We start from the raw sequence: 12284 nt of genomic DNA, 5'->3' as shown, positions 1-12284 counted from the left end.
GAGATAGAGCTTATCTTCGAGTATCCCCACTTCGAGGGATTAAGCGCTTTGGAGTTAAGGGGAAGTTAGCGCCACGATTTGTAGGCCCATATCGAGTTTTGGAGCGTATGGGAGAAGTGGCCTACAAGTTGGAATTGCCAGAAGTATTGGCAGGAGTGCATGATGTGTTCCACGTTTCTCAGTTGAAGAAGTGTCACGCGGAGATGGCTGACATACCCTTGAGAGACACAGTGCCATTGGAAGCAATTCAGTTGGATAACATTTGACCTAAAGGAGAAACCAGTCAAGATTCTCGAGTTTGCCAGCCGAGTCACACCGCAGCAAGGTTATCAAGTTTTGCAAAGTTCAGTGGAGCCACCACAGGAGGATGAAGCCACCTGGGAGCGAGAGGAAGATTTGCTCAAGGACCACCCTCACCTATTTTCTAGCCAACCCGAATCTCGAGGGCGAGATTCCTCTTAAGGGGGGTAGGTTTGTAACATCCCAAATTTTCAATTTGGAATGTTATACATTAGATCATCATGCATATCATATTTTATTGTTTTTTGGTTGATCCTAGAAATTCTACGCAACTCAAGGACCCACGGAGAGAGTTGGGGATTTCGTTATTTTACATATTTGAGTTTTCTCAAATTTTAGTAATAGGATCATTTGATTTTATTTATTTTATCATCAATTATTTCTATTACAAAAATATGAGAGAGGGAATAAAATGACTTTCCCAAAATATAGAAATATTGAGGATTTAATAAAAAAATCAAATAAGATTTATTTCGGAGTTTTTCGGTATTTTTTTTGAATTTAGGAAAAATGCGCGTTTTTCAAAGTTGTAGTTTGGGCCCAGATAAATGTTCACTTTATCGGGCTTGATTTTAGAAACCCGGCAAAATTTATTTCGTGATTTTTGGAGTCCGTTTAGTATTTCTTTTTATTTTTCTTCCGAGCGGAATTATTTAAAAAAAAACCCGGAACCGACTACGGGCCGTACTCGGCCAGGACTCCCTGGCCGGGGCCTTTATAAGGCGCCCGAGGCCCGAGCCGGAGAGAGAGCCCAACGCCGCCGCCTAACCCTAGCCCCGCCCCAGGCCGACGCCCGCCGCACGCCGGAGTTGGCGTGGAATAAGACGCTTGTATTGACAGACAAGCCGCCCACAAGTGCTAGATGGGATAGACGGGAAGCATGCATGCCGGACGGCAAGCGCGCGCCCGAGGTCGCCGGCCGGCCGCAGGCTTTGTTTTTTTAACCTAGCTGTAAATTCGTTCCGTCGCTTTCTTTTTTCTCGGATTTTTCCGCGGTTATTTTCTGATCGCGATTTCTGATCCGATTTTCGTTTTAGTATAACTTTTCGCTCGTTTATCGGAATCAGGCGATTCAAGCGCCTGGAGTTTCGTCTCGAAACCCTCTTTCCGAATAATCAACTTAAACATGTTTTTGCTACTGTAAAATTTTCCCTAGATCCAGATTACTAGAACGAAGTTGTTTTCTTTCGCCGTTTGATTTCTTTTGCTTCGTTCGATTTGATTCTTTTTGCAACCAGGGTTCTTAAGTTGAACTTTCTGGTTAGATCTTCTATTTGAGTTTTACCTCATTAGATGAGTACTTATTGTATGCTTGTTTGTTTGTCTGTGATAGAATACCCGGAGTGCGCCCCTGTTACTTCGAATCTCTAGGTTCGGATCATCAGCAAGGCAAGTAACACTTTGATCATACCTTTTCTACTACCCAGTTTTATTGCATTAGATCAATCCTCACACATTGCATGATTAGGATCTAATTAAATTGTGGGATGGGAAGTAGATGAGGTAGTACCTATTACCTGTTTATTATCAAACCTTTGGGAGTTACTTCTACGTTTGCTTATTATGCCATGCTATGCTAGTAGACGTGGATTGGGTGAGTGATATCCATGACAGATGTGAGATTGTTAAATTAATGGTTTATCTAAGGTGGCAACTTAAACACACATCTGGGTGGATTGAGGCACCTGGGTATTCCAGGACTTGCCTGTTTTCTTTTGGACCGCCACCCAGGCTCAAAGGGATCATGAGATTTCATACTAGAAACTTCCGTGTGCAGCCACAAGCCATTATGGGCTCTGGCATAGTTGACTAAGTGTGCGAACTCTTATAGTGGTAGACTAGCAGATGTAGATGGGGGTACGGTCTACCCGATCGTAAGGTGCTAGCGCTTCTAAAGACTATGTCTCGGTCTGCTTCTGCAAACACCGTCTGTAAGCAGGAGTACGTTGCTGGAGAGAGAAGAAACTGGTTGTTCGCGGTCTAGGCATGTAGTATTGACGCTTTCCGTCTTTCTTGGCACAAACACCCGGTACGTGCGAGAAACCCAAACGGAAACGATCGATGTCTTTGTGGGTAAAGAGTTGCGTAAACTCGCTGCAAGAGTGTAACACAACTAAATCATGGTAGTCGTGTCCCCGGTTAACATTCAGATACATAATTGCACCAATCGTTCTAAGGAAGGTCTACCAAGAATAATAGGACATGAAGGATTGCAATCTATGTCAAGAACAATAAAATCCACGGGCACATAATTCCTATTTGCAACAATAAGAACATCATTAATTCTTCCCATAGGTTTCTTAATAGTGGAATCCGCAAGGTTCAAAGTTTAAAGAGCAATCATCAAAATCATAGAAACCTAGCAAATCACACAAAGTCTTTGGAATCGTGGAAACACTAGCACCCAAATCACACAAAGCGTAGCATTCATGATCTTTAATTTTAATTTTAATAGTAGGTTCCCACTCATCATAAAGTTTTCTAGGGATAGAAACTTCCAACTCAAGTTTTTCTTCATAAGATTGCATCAAAGCATCAACGATATGTTTAGTAAAGCTTTATTTTGACTATAGGCATGAGGAGAATTTAGCACGGATTGCAACAAGGAAATACAATCTATCAAAGAGCAATTATCATAATTAAATTCCTTGAAATCCAAAATAGTGGGTTCATTGATATTTAAAGTTTTGACCTCTTCAATCCCACTTTTAACAATTTTAGCATCAAGATCTAAAGACTCCGAATTTTTGGAACGCCTTCTAGGTAAAGGTGGATCATATTCAGTCCCATCATTATCAAGATTCATATTGCAAAACAAAGATTTAATAGGGGACACATCAATAACTTTTAGATCTTCATCTTTATTTTCCCAAAATCCGGTCTTAGCGGCCATCTTATTAACTAAGGTGGCTGCTTACGAAACTTCAGCTATTAACTTCTCAAGATGAGCAATCTGAGATTTCAAACCATCAAATTCTTTAGACATATCATCGAGCTCTTTATTCATATAACCATAAAGCTTTTTTGTTCTTTAAGCTCGTTTCTAAAGAAATTATTATGCTCAAATTGTAAACCATAAAACTCCTGACGTTGCTTTCGATCTCTTCTAACCTTTTAAGGTGAAGATCACCAAATCAGGTAGAGCCATCATGACCAAGCAAGCAATCCAACACACAAGCAAACAAGAGGCAAAAAGAGGCAAATAGAGAAAGAGAGAGAGAGAGAGGGCGAATAAAATGGCAAGGGTGAAGTGGGGGAGAGGAAAACGAGAGGCAAATGGCAAATAATGTAATGCGGGAGATAAGGTTTGTGATGGGTACTTGGTATGTTGACTTTTGCGTAGACTCCCCGGCAACGGCGCCAGAAATGGCTCGTTGTCGGGAGTCAAATCTTGAACCTTGCGTAAGCCTCCCGGCAACGGCGCCAGAAATCCTTTTGCTACCTCTTGAGCACTGCGTTGGTTTTCCCTTGAAGAGGAAAGGGTGATGCAGCAAAGTAGCGTAAGTATTTCCCTCATTTTGAGAACCAAGGTATCAATCCAGTAGGAGGACGCGAGTCCCTCTACACAACAAATAACTCCTCGCAACCAACGCGAATAAGGGGTTGTCAATCCCTTCACGGTCACTTACGAGAGTGAGATCTGATAGATATGATAAGATAATATTTTTGGTATTTTTATGATAAAGATAAAAGATGCAAAGTAAAATAAAAGGCAAATAAATAACTAGTATTGGAAGATAAATATGATGGAAGATAGACCCGGGGGCCATAGGTTTCACTAGTGGCTTCTCTCAAGAGCATAAGTACTACGGTGGGTGAACAATTACTGTCGAGCAATTGAGAAGATTGAGCATAGTTATGAGAATATCTAGGTATGATCATGTATATAGAGCATCACGTCCGAGACAAGTAGACCGACTCCTGCTGCATCTACTACTATTACTCCACACATCGACCGCTACCAGCATGCATCTAGAGTATTAAGTTCAAGAGACAGAGTAACGCTTTAAGCAAGATGACATGATGTAGAGGGAAAACTCATGCAATATGATAAACCCCATCTTGTTATCCTCGATGGCAACAATACAATACGTGCCTTGCGCCCTACTGTCACTGGGAAAGGACACCGCAAGATTGAACCCAAAGCTAAGCACTTCTCCCATTGCAAGAAAGATCAATCTAGTAGGCCAAACCAAACTGATAATTCGAAGAGACTTGCAAAGATAACCAATCATACATAAAAGAATTCAGAGAAGATTCATAGATAGATCATAAACCCACAATTCATCGGTCTCAACAAACACACCGCAAAAGAAGATTACATCGAATAGATCTCCACAGGAGGGGGAGAACTTTGTATTGAGATCCAAAAAGAGAGAAGAAGCCATCTAGCTAATAACTATGGACCCGAAGGTCTGAGGTAAACTACTCACACTTCATCGGAGAGGCTATGGTGTTGATGTAGAAGCCCTCCGTGATCGATGCCCCCTCCGGCGGAGCTCCGGAAAAGGCCCCAAGATGGGATCTCTGGATACAGAAAGTTACGGCGGTGGAATTAGGGTTTTGGCTCCGTATCTGGTAGTTTGGGGGTACGTAGGTATATATAGGAGGAAGGAGTACGTCGGTGGAGCAACATGGGCCCACGAGGGTGGAGGGCGCGCCTGGGGGGGGGGGTAGGCGCGCCCCTACCTCGTGCTTCCTGGTTGAGTCTTGACGTAGGGTCCAAGTCCTCTGGATCATGTTCTTCCGAAAATCACGTTCCCGAAGTTTCATTGTAACATCCAATTTTCAATTTGGAATGTTATACATTAGATCATCATGCATATCATATTTTATTTTGCTTTTGGTTGATCCTAGAAATCTAAGCAACTCAAGGACCCACGGAGAGAGTTGGGGATTTCGTTATTTTCATATTTGAGTTTTCTCAAATTTTGAGAATAGGATCATTTGATTTTATTTATTTTATCATCAATTATTTCTATTACAAAAATATGAGAGAGGGAATAAAATGACTTTCCCAAAATATAAAATATTGAGGATTTAATAAAATCAAATAAGTTATTTCGGAGTTTTTCGGTATTTTTAATTGAATTTAGGAAAAATGCGCGTTTTTCAAAGTTGTAGTTTGGGCCCAGATAAATGTTCACTTTATCGGGCTTGATTTTAGAAACCCGGCAAAATTTATTTCGTGATTTTTGGAGTCCGTTTAGTATTTCTTTTTATTTTTCTTCCGAGCGGAATTATTTAAAAAAAACCCGGAACCGACTACGGGCCGTACTCGGCCAGGACTCCCTGGCCGGGGCCTTTATAAGGCGCCCGAGGCCCGAGCCGAGAGAGAGCCCAGCCGCCGCCGCCTAACCCTAGCCCCGCCCCAGCCGCCGCCGCCGCCGCCGCCGCCGGAGCAGCGCGCCGCCCGAGGTTCGCCGCCGCCTCGTTTTCCGTGCTGTTTAAAAAAATATGTGTCGTTTTTCTTTTTCGTCGGATTTTTCGCGGTTATTTTCTGATCGCGATTTCTGATCCGATTTTCGTTTTAGTATAACTTTTCGCTCGTTTATCGGAATCAGGCGATTCAAGCGCCTGGAGTTTCGTCTCGAAACCCTCTTTCCGAATAATCAACTTAAACATGTTTTTGCTACTGTAAAATTTGCCCTAGATCCAGATTACTAGAACGAAGTTGTTTTCTTTCGCCGTTTGATTTCTTTTGCTTCGTTCGATTTGATTCTTTTTGCAAACCAGGGTTCTTAAGTTGAACTTTCTGGTTAGATCTCTATTTGAGTTTTACCTGTGCATTAGATGAGTACTTATTGTATGCTTGTTGTTTGTCTGCGATAGAATACCCGGAGTGCGCCGCCTGTTACTTCGAATCCTCTAGGTTTCGCGGATCATCAGCAAGGCAAGTAACACTTTGATCATACCTTTTCTACAACCCAGTTTTATTGCATTAGATCAATCCTCACACATTGCATGATTAGGATCTAATTAAATTGTGGGATGGGAAGTAGATGAGGTAGTACCTATTACCTGTTTATTATCAAACCTTTGGGAGTTACTTCTACGTTTGCTTATTAGGCCATGCTATGCTAGTAGACGTGGATTGGGTGAGTGATATCCATGACAGATGTGAGATTGATAATTAATGGTTTATCTAAGGTGGCAACTTAAACACACATCTGGGTGGATTGAGGCACCTGGGTATTCCAGGACTTGCCTGTTTTCTTTTGGACCGCCACCCAGGCTCAAAGGGATCATGAGATATTCATACTAGAAACTTCCTTGCAGCCACAAGGATTATGGGCTCTGGCATAGTTGACTAAGTTGTGCGAACTCTTACAGTGGTAGACTAGCAGATGTAGGGGAGAGTAGGTGGTACGGTCTACCCGATCGTAAGGTGCTAGCGCTTCTGAAAGACTATGTCTCGGTCATCCGTTTCTCAAACCCTGTAGTGCGAGAAACCAAACGGAGGCGATCGAGTCTTGTGGGGAAAAGTGCGCAAACCTCTGCAGAGTGTATAAACTAATCATGGTTAGTCGTGTCCCCGGTTATGGACATCTTGAGTATCTAGTACCTGGATTATCATGTGAATCTCATCATGTTACTTAAATTAATTTTGTGGGTTTTAATGATGTTACTTAATTGGGATTGAGAATGCTGTCAACCATTCTCAATGTTTAACAACCACCATGATAGTTAATTTTATTCCTTTGCAGTAGGGAAAAATTGGCTTTACGCAAAAACAGTAACCATAGAGCTTTCCACCAGCCAAATATGCATATAGTATAGCTGTTGCATTCCATTACTCTCTATGTGTTACCTTGCCAGCATATTCCATGTGTGACCCGTTTCGGGCTGCAACGTTAATGTTGCAGACTTTTCAGACGAACGATTAAGGAGTTTTTAGGTCGTGGTTCTATACTCAGTGATGCCGTTGGAGTTGATGGACTCACTTATCTTCCAAGCCTTCCGCTGTTATCGTTATTAGATGGCCTTAAGCCATATTTATTGTAATAAGTTCTCTTTTGAGCACTCGATGTAATAAGTGTGTGATTGCTACTCTGCTATAAATCCTCCGAGTACTGTGTGGTGTCAGCATTACTGATCCAGGGATGACACCGGAGCACAGAGATCAGGCTGTTTGAGGTCTGGTCGCTAACATTCATACCGTTTGGACTCCGTTTGATATTCTTTTTCTGCGAAACCCTAAAATAGGCAAAAAAACAGCAATTCTGGGCTGGGCCTCCGGTTAATAGGTTAGTCCCAAAAATAATATAAAAGTGTATAATAAAGCCCAACAATGTCCAAAACAGGATATAATATAGCATGGAACAATAAAAAATTATAGATACGTTGGAGACGTATCATAAGCACGCGCTCAGGGACGTCTATGCGGTAGAGCCAGTCACCCCAAAATTCAACCCATGGTCGTCATGCCCGATCACTTTTGATCGCAGGGACCATTCGACCAGTATCCACCATGGTGGTTCAGCCGCACTGGTTCTCGACCCAATAATTGATGGATTCCACCTCACACGAGTCCTCATGGACGGTGGCAGCAGCCTCAACCTACTCTATCAGGATACAGTGTGCAAAATGGGCATTGATCCATCAAGGATCAAGCCCACCAAAACTACCTTTAAAGGAGTTATACCAGGTGTAGAGGCCCGTTGCTCAATCACATTGGAGTCATCTTCGGATCTCCGGCCAACTTCTTAAGCGAAGAGTTAATCTTTGATATCGTCCCCTTCCGCAGCGGCTATCACGCACTGCTCGGATAAACCGGTGCCACACTATGCTTATCTCAAGCTCAAGATGCACGGACCACGCAGTGTCATAACAGTCAATGGAAACACGGAGCGCTCCCTCCATACCAAGGAACACACCGCGGCCCTAGCAGCGGAAGTACCGAGCGGCCTTTTAAGGCAGAACTTTAATTCAGCGCCCAAGCTCCCGGACACTGTCAAACGAGTCCGGACTACTCTGCAACATGACAATCCGGCTCGTTAGGAGTTAGACTAGCAATTCGACCTCCGTCTCAGCCCCGACCAAGTGGCGGCATACGTACCGCGCGTACATAATTACACACTAAAAATACCATGGACAGAGATGGAGGCATAACCAGACTGTGGTCCACAATACAGCTCGACCTTCCCAGGACACACACACTCTTACTTTTTATCCTTTTCAGGTTTTCTTTTCCACAGGCCCCTCTCGACGGCCTAATAATCGGTCCTTTCGAAGGACGGATATACCAAGGTGGCAAGTAGCACAGACGTATGGGGGAATCTCTAGATGTTCTTATTAACGATCATTCTACCTGTTTTCAGGACCCGTACGCATCTCCCCCTTGGTCTTGGCATGTTAAATAGCCATTGTTCCTTATCGCACTATTTGTACAAGTACGCTTTGACGTATGAATCGAAATTATAATGGAAATAGTTTGCGGCCCAACTTATGTGGCACTAGCTTACTACTTCATTTTATTTCACTATTCTTATTTGCATCCGTACACTTTGGTACACCGTAATTCGCCAGGGGCTTTATTGTGCCCCATACTATGGCAACAAGTCCGAACACTTTTACAGTATAGTTCAGCCCCCGAATTTAGCATTATATGCATCGGCTCCAAATCATGTCTTTGGTCAATAGTTGGGTTGCCCGGATCCTGTGTTTACTACCTCACGCTCCGCTCTATCGGCTAGGGTAGTAAAGGGAGAACTACTGCGATTGTGTCCTAGTTTATCCGTATGAGCACCTTAGTAGAGAAAGCCGAAAACTGACTGTCATGATGCGGCGTGAGCTGGTCAGCTCTTTGGAGGTAAAAATCTCTTGTGTTTTTTTCCGCATTATGCGACGGATCGGCCTTCACCCCGATCAGGTGTCTACAACACCCTAGTCCGGACTAACGAAATACTAGGGGCTGCACCTACATTTCTATTGTCAAACTCCTATGGCTAAGTGAGGGTGATAAAGCCACATAGTCCGATTGCCTGGTTCGTTGTGCTAAACACCTCCTTCAAGGATCAATTTCTTGGATCAAGAGTGTTTAGATTCCATCCCGAACACCCCCGTACTACCTACATGGGGGCTGAAGCCGACGACTGGCCAACTCTCAGATTTAATAAAAACGGCCGCACAGGAGGTAAAATTCCAAAATAAACAGCAAGCATTATATTACACATCAGTCTTGTTTTCATCATACAGGGCGGGATAACATGAAGGTACTCATTCAAAGATAATGTATTTTGAGCACTGGCCCTCTACAATGCAGGGTCCCTTGAGGACATCATCAAAATACCGCTCCGGCATGCGGTGCTCCTTGCCAGCGGGCGGTCCCTCGGTCGCGAGCTTGACGGCATCCATCTTCGCCCACTTTATCTTGACATGGGCGAAGGCCATCCGTGCACCTTCGATGCAGACCAACCACTTGATGACGTCAAGCCGGGGGCAGGCATTGACCAGCCGCTTCACGATCCCGAAGTAGCTGTTGGGTTTGACTTCGGTAGGCCATAGCCGGATTATCAAATCCTTCATGGCTAGTTCGGCAACCCTATGTAGTTCCACCAGCTGTTTTAGCTGATCGCTAAAGGGCACTAGATGTTCTGGCGCAAGGTATTGCGACCAGAATAGCTTCTCCGTCGAGCTCCCCTCTTCAGCTCGGAAGAACTCCACAGCATCGGCAACACTGCGTGGTAAATCCGCAACGCTCCTGGAGAACTCCAAATCCGAGTTAGTAAGAGATACCTCTTCTTCACATGTTTGCTCTGCATAATGAAGGCCTTACCCGCCGTGATTTTTTTAGCCTCTTGGATCTCCTGGAGGGCGCCTTGAGCTTCGACCTGGCATCTTGTGCGCTTTGGCGGGCCTTGGTGAAAGAACATGCGGTGCCCCCATGTTTGGTTTTGGAAATTGATGACAATCTCTATGGACTAATGGTTGCCTTGAGTTATATTTGAAGGTTTTGTCCATAGGCTTTTCTTGGAGTACATGTGTTGGTTTCAAGAAAATTTTGTGTCGACCAAGGTGCTATTCAAGGAATTATCCAAAGATTGGTCATTTGAGAGTTGAGCTTATTGCAAGCATGTCTTGAAGAAGAAGATTGTGTGATCATTCATGTTTACCTTCAAGACATCATCCAAACGAAGAGAGCTGGAAAGATTCAAGGTTGATCAAGACTAAGTCAAGAGTGAATCAAGTTGATCAACTCACAAAGCATAGAAGATGTACCGAGAGGGATCAAGTGATCCCATGGTTTGGTAAGCATTGTCCATTGTGCTTTGTGTACTAACCCATGGTCTATGTGAGAGTTCTACGTGGGGTTAGGTACATGTTCATGGGCTTGTGTCAAGAGGAAGATATCTCTCAACCCATGGAGAGGATGACATCAAGTGGTGGTCGTCATCAAGATTGCCGTGTGCGAGTTCAAGTGGAGCATCACGAAGAGATCAAATGCTTGAAGCTTGCCGTCCTTTATGGTGACAATGGACTTGTGAAGATGTGCGGAAGAGTGGCTCACCCATAGTGGAGTATGGGGGAGCAATCAACTAGTCTTCATCAAGTCAACCCAATCAAGAAAGGTGGTCCAACTTGAGGGAGTCAAGATCGTCATCATCTAGCTCAAGTGGACCATGTGCAAGGCAAAGGTTTACCCTTGATAGGTTTTCTATTTTACCGGTCTCATGATGGTAGTTGGGAGACCGGGTTATAGGATCGATTGCCGTACTATCAAGGGGGGCTCTCGATGAGTAGCTTGATCGTATCGTTCGTAGAGAGCTCAAACCATTGCATCCTTGCATCATCTTTCTTGGTTCTTGTTTGGTTCTCTTTGTGAGTCTTAGAGCTTATGGTCATCTTGATGACAAGCTTGAGTTCATCGAAAACAGAGTTCGCATGCTCTTCTATGATGTTTTCGATGTTGGAGGTTTTGCCGGTTCTTCTCGATTGGAGGTTTCTCTCCTCTATTTTGTTGGCATACCTCCCCTGCCTCTTCTTACTTTAACCAGTCGTTGTTTTGATGCTACTCGTCGTCTTGTTTCCAACAAGCTTGAGTTTGCTCAATTCGGAGCTCATATGCAGAAGTTATGGCAGTTCTTTTTTTCTTGGGTGTGGTTTTTGTCAGGGTCCTAGCGGTAGTACCGTGGTACCCAGCGGTAGTGCCGCTGAGGAGTCACAAGCGGCAGTACCGCTCCGCAGCGGTAGTACCGCGGGTCACAGCGGCAGTACCGCTCCTCGGAGCGGCAGTACCGCTTGATGGTCTCAGCAGTAGTACCGTTGCGGCTCCGTGCTCCTACCGCCTCGACTCGAGTGCGCTTTTTCTCGTGTCGGGTTTTGCGGCACTTGCTGCGGTAGTAGTGGCGGTAGTACCGCTTATTAGCGGTAGTACCGCCCTGCCTCCACAGTAGTACCGCTCTGGGTCCCAGCCCCAGCCCCTTTTCTTCTGGCGCGGCAGTACCGCTGAGGGGGAGCGATAGTACCGCTTATGAGCGGTAGTACCGCCCTGCCTCCGCGGTAGTACCGCTCTCTGCGGGGCTGAGTGGGGGATAACGGTTGGATTTTCCCCCTCCTATAAAAAGGGGGTCTTCTTCCCATTGAACCTTATCCTTTGAGCTCGTGTTCTTCCCCCATTGTTGACCTTCTTCGAGCTTGCTAACTCTCAATCCCTCCATGGATTCTTGCTAGTTTTTGAGGGAAAAGAGAGAGGAGATCTAGATCCACATTTCCACCAATCACTTCCTCCTCTATGTGAGGGGAACCCCTTGGATCTAGACCTTGGAGTTCTTGGTGTTCTCTTTCTTGTTCTTCCTCTCATTTTCCTCCCTAGCATTAGTTGCTTCGGTGGGTTTTGAGAGAGAAGGACTTGGGCACTCCGTGTGCCCTTGCCATTGCATTTGGTGCATCGGTTTGAGTTCTCCACGTGATACGTGGAAGTTACAAGTTGAGAAGCTTATTACTCTTGGGTGCTTGGTACCCTTGAGCTTGTTCCTCTTGGG

The sequence above is a fragment of the Triticum urartu genome, chromosome 2 (assembly GCF_003073215.2).
Source record: "Triticum urartu cultivar G1812 chromosome 2, Tu2.1, whole genome shotgun sequence".
Classification (NCBI taxonomy): Eukaryota; Viridiplantae; Streptophyta; class Magnoliopsida; order Poales; family Poaceae; genus Triticum; species Triticum urartu.
Note: the sequence above shows the minus strand (reverse complement) of the source record.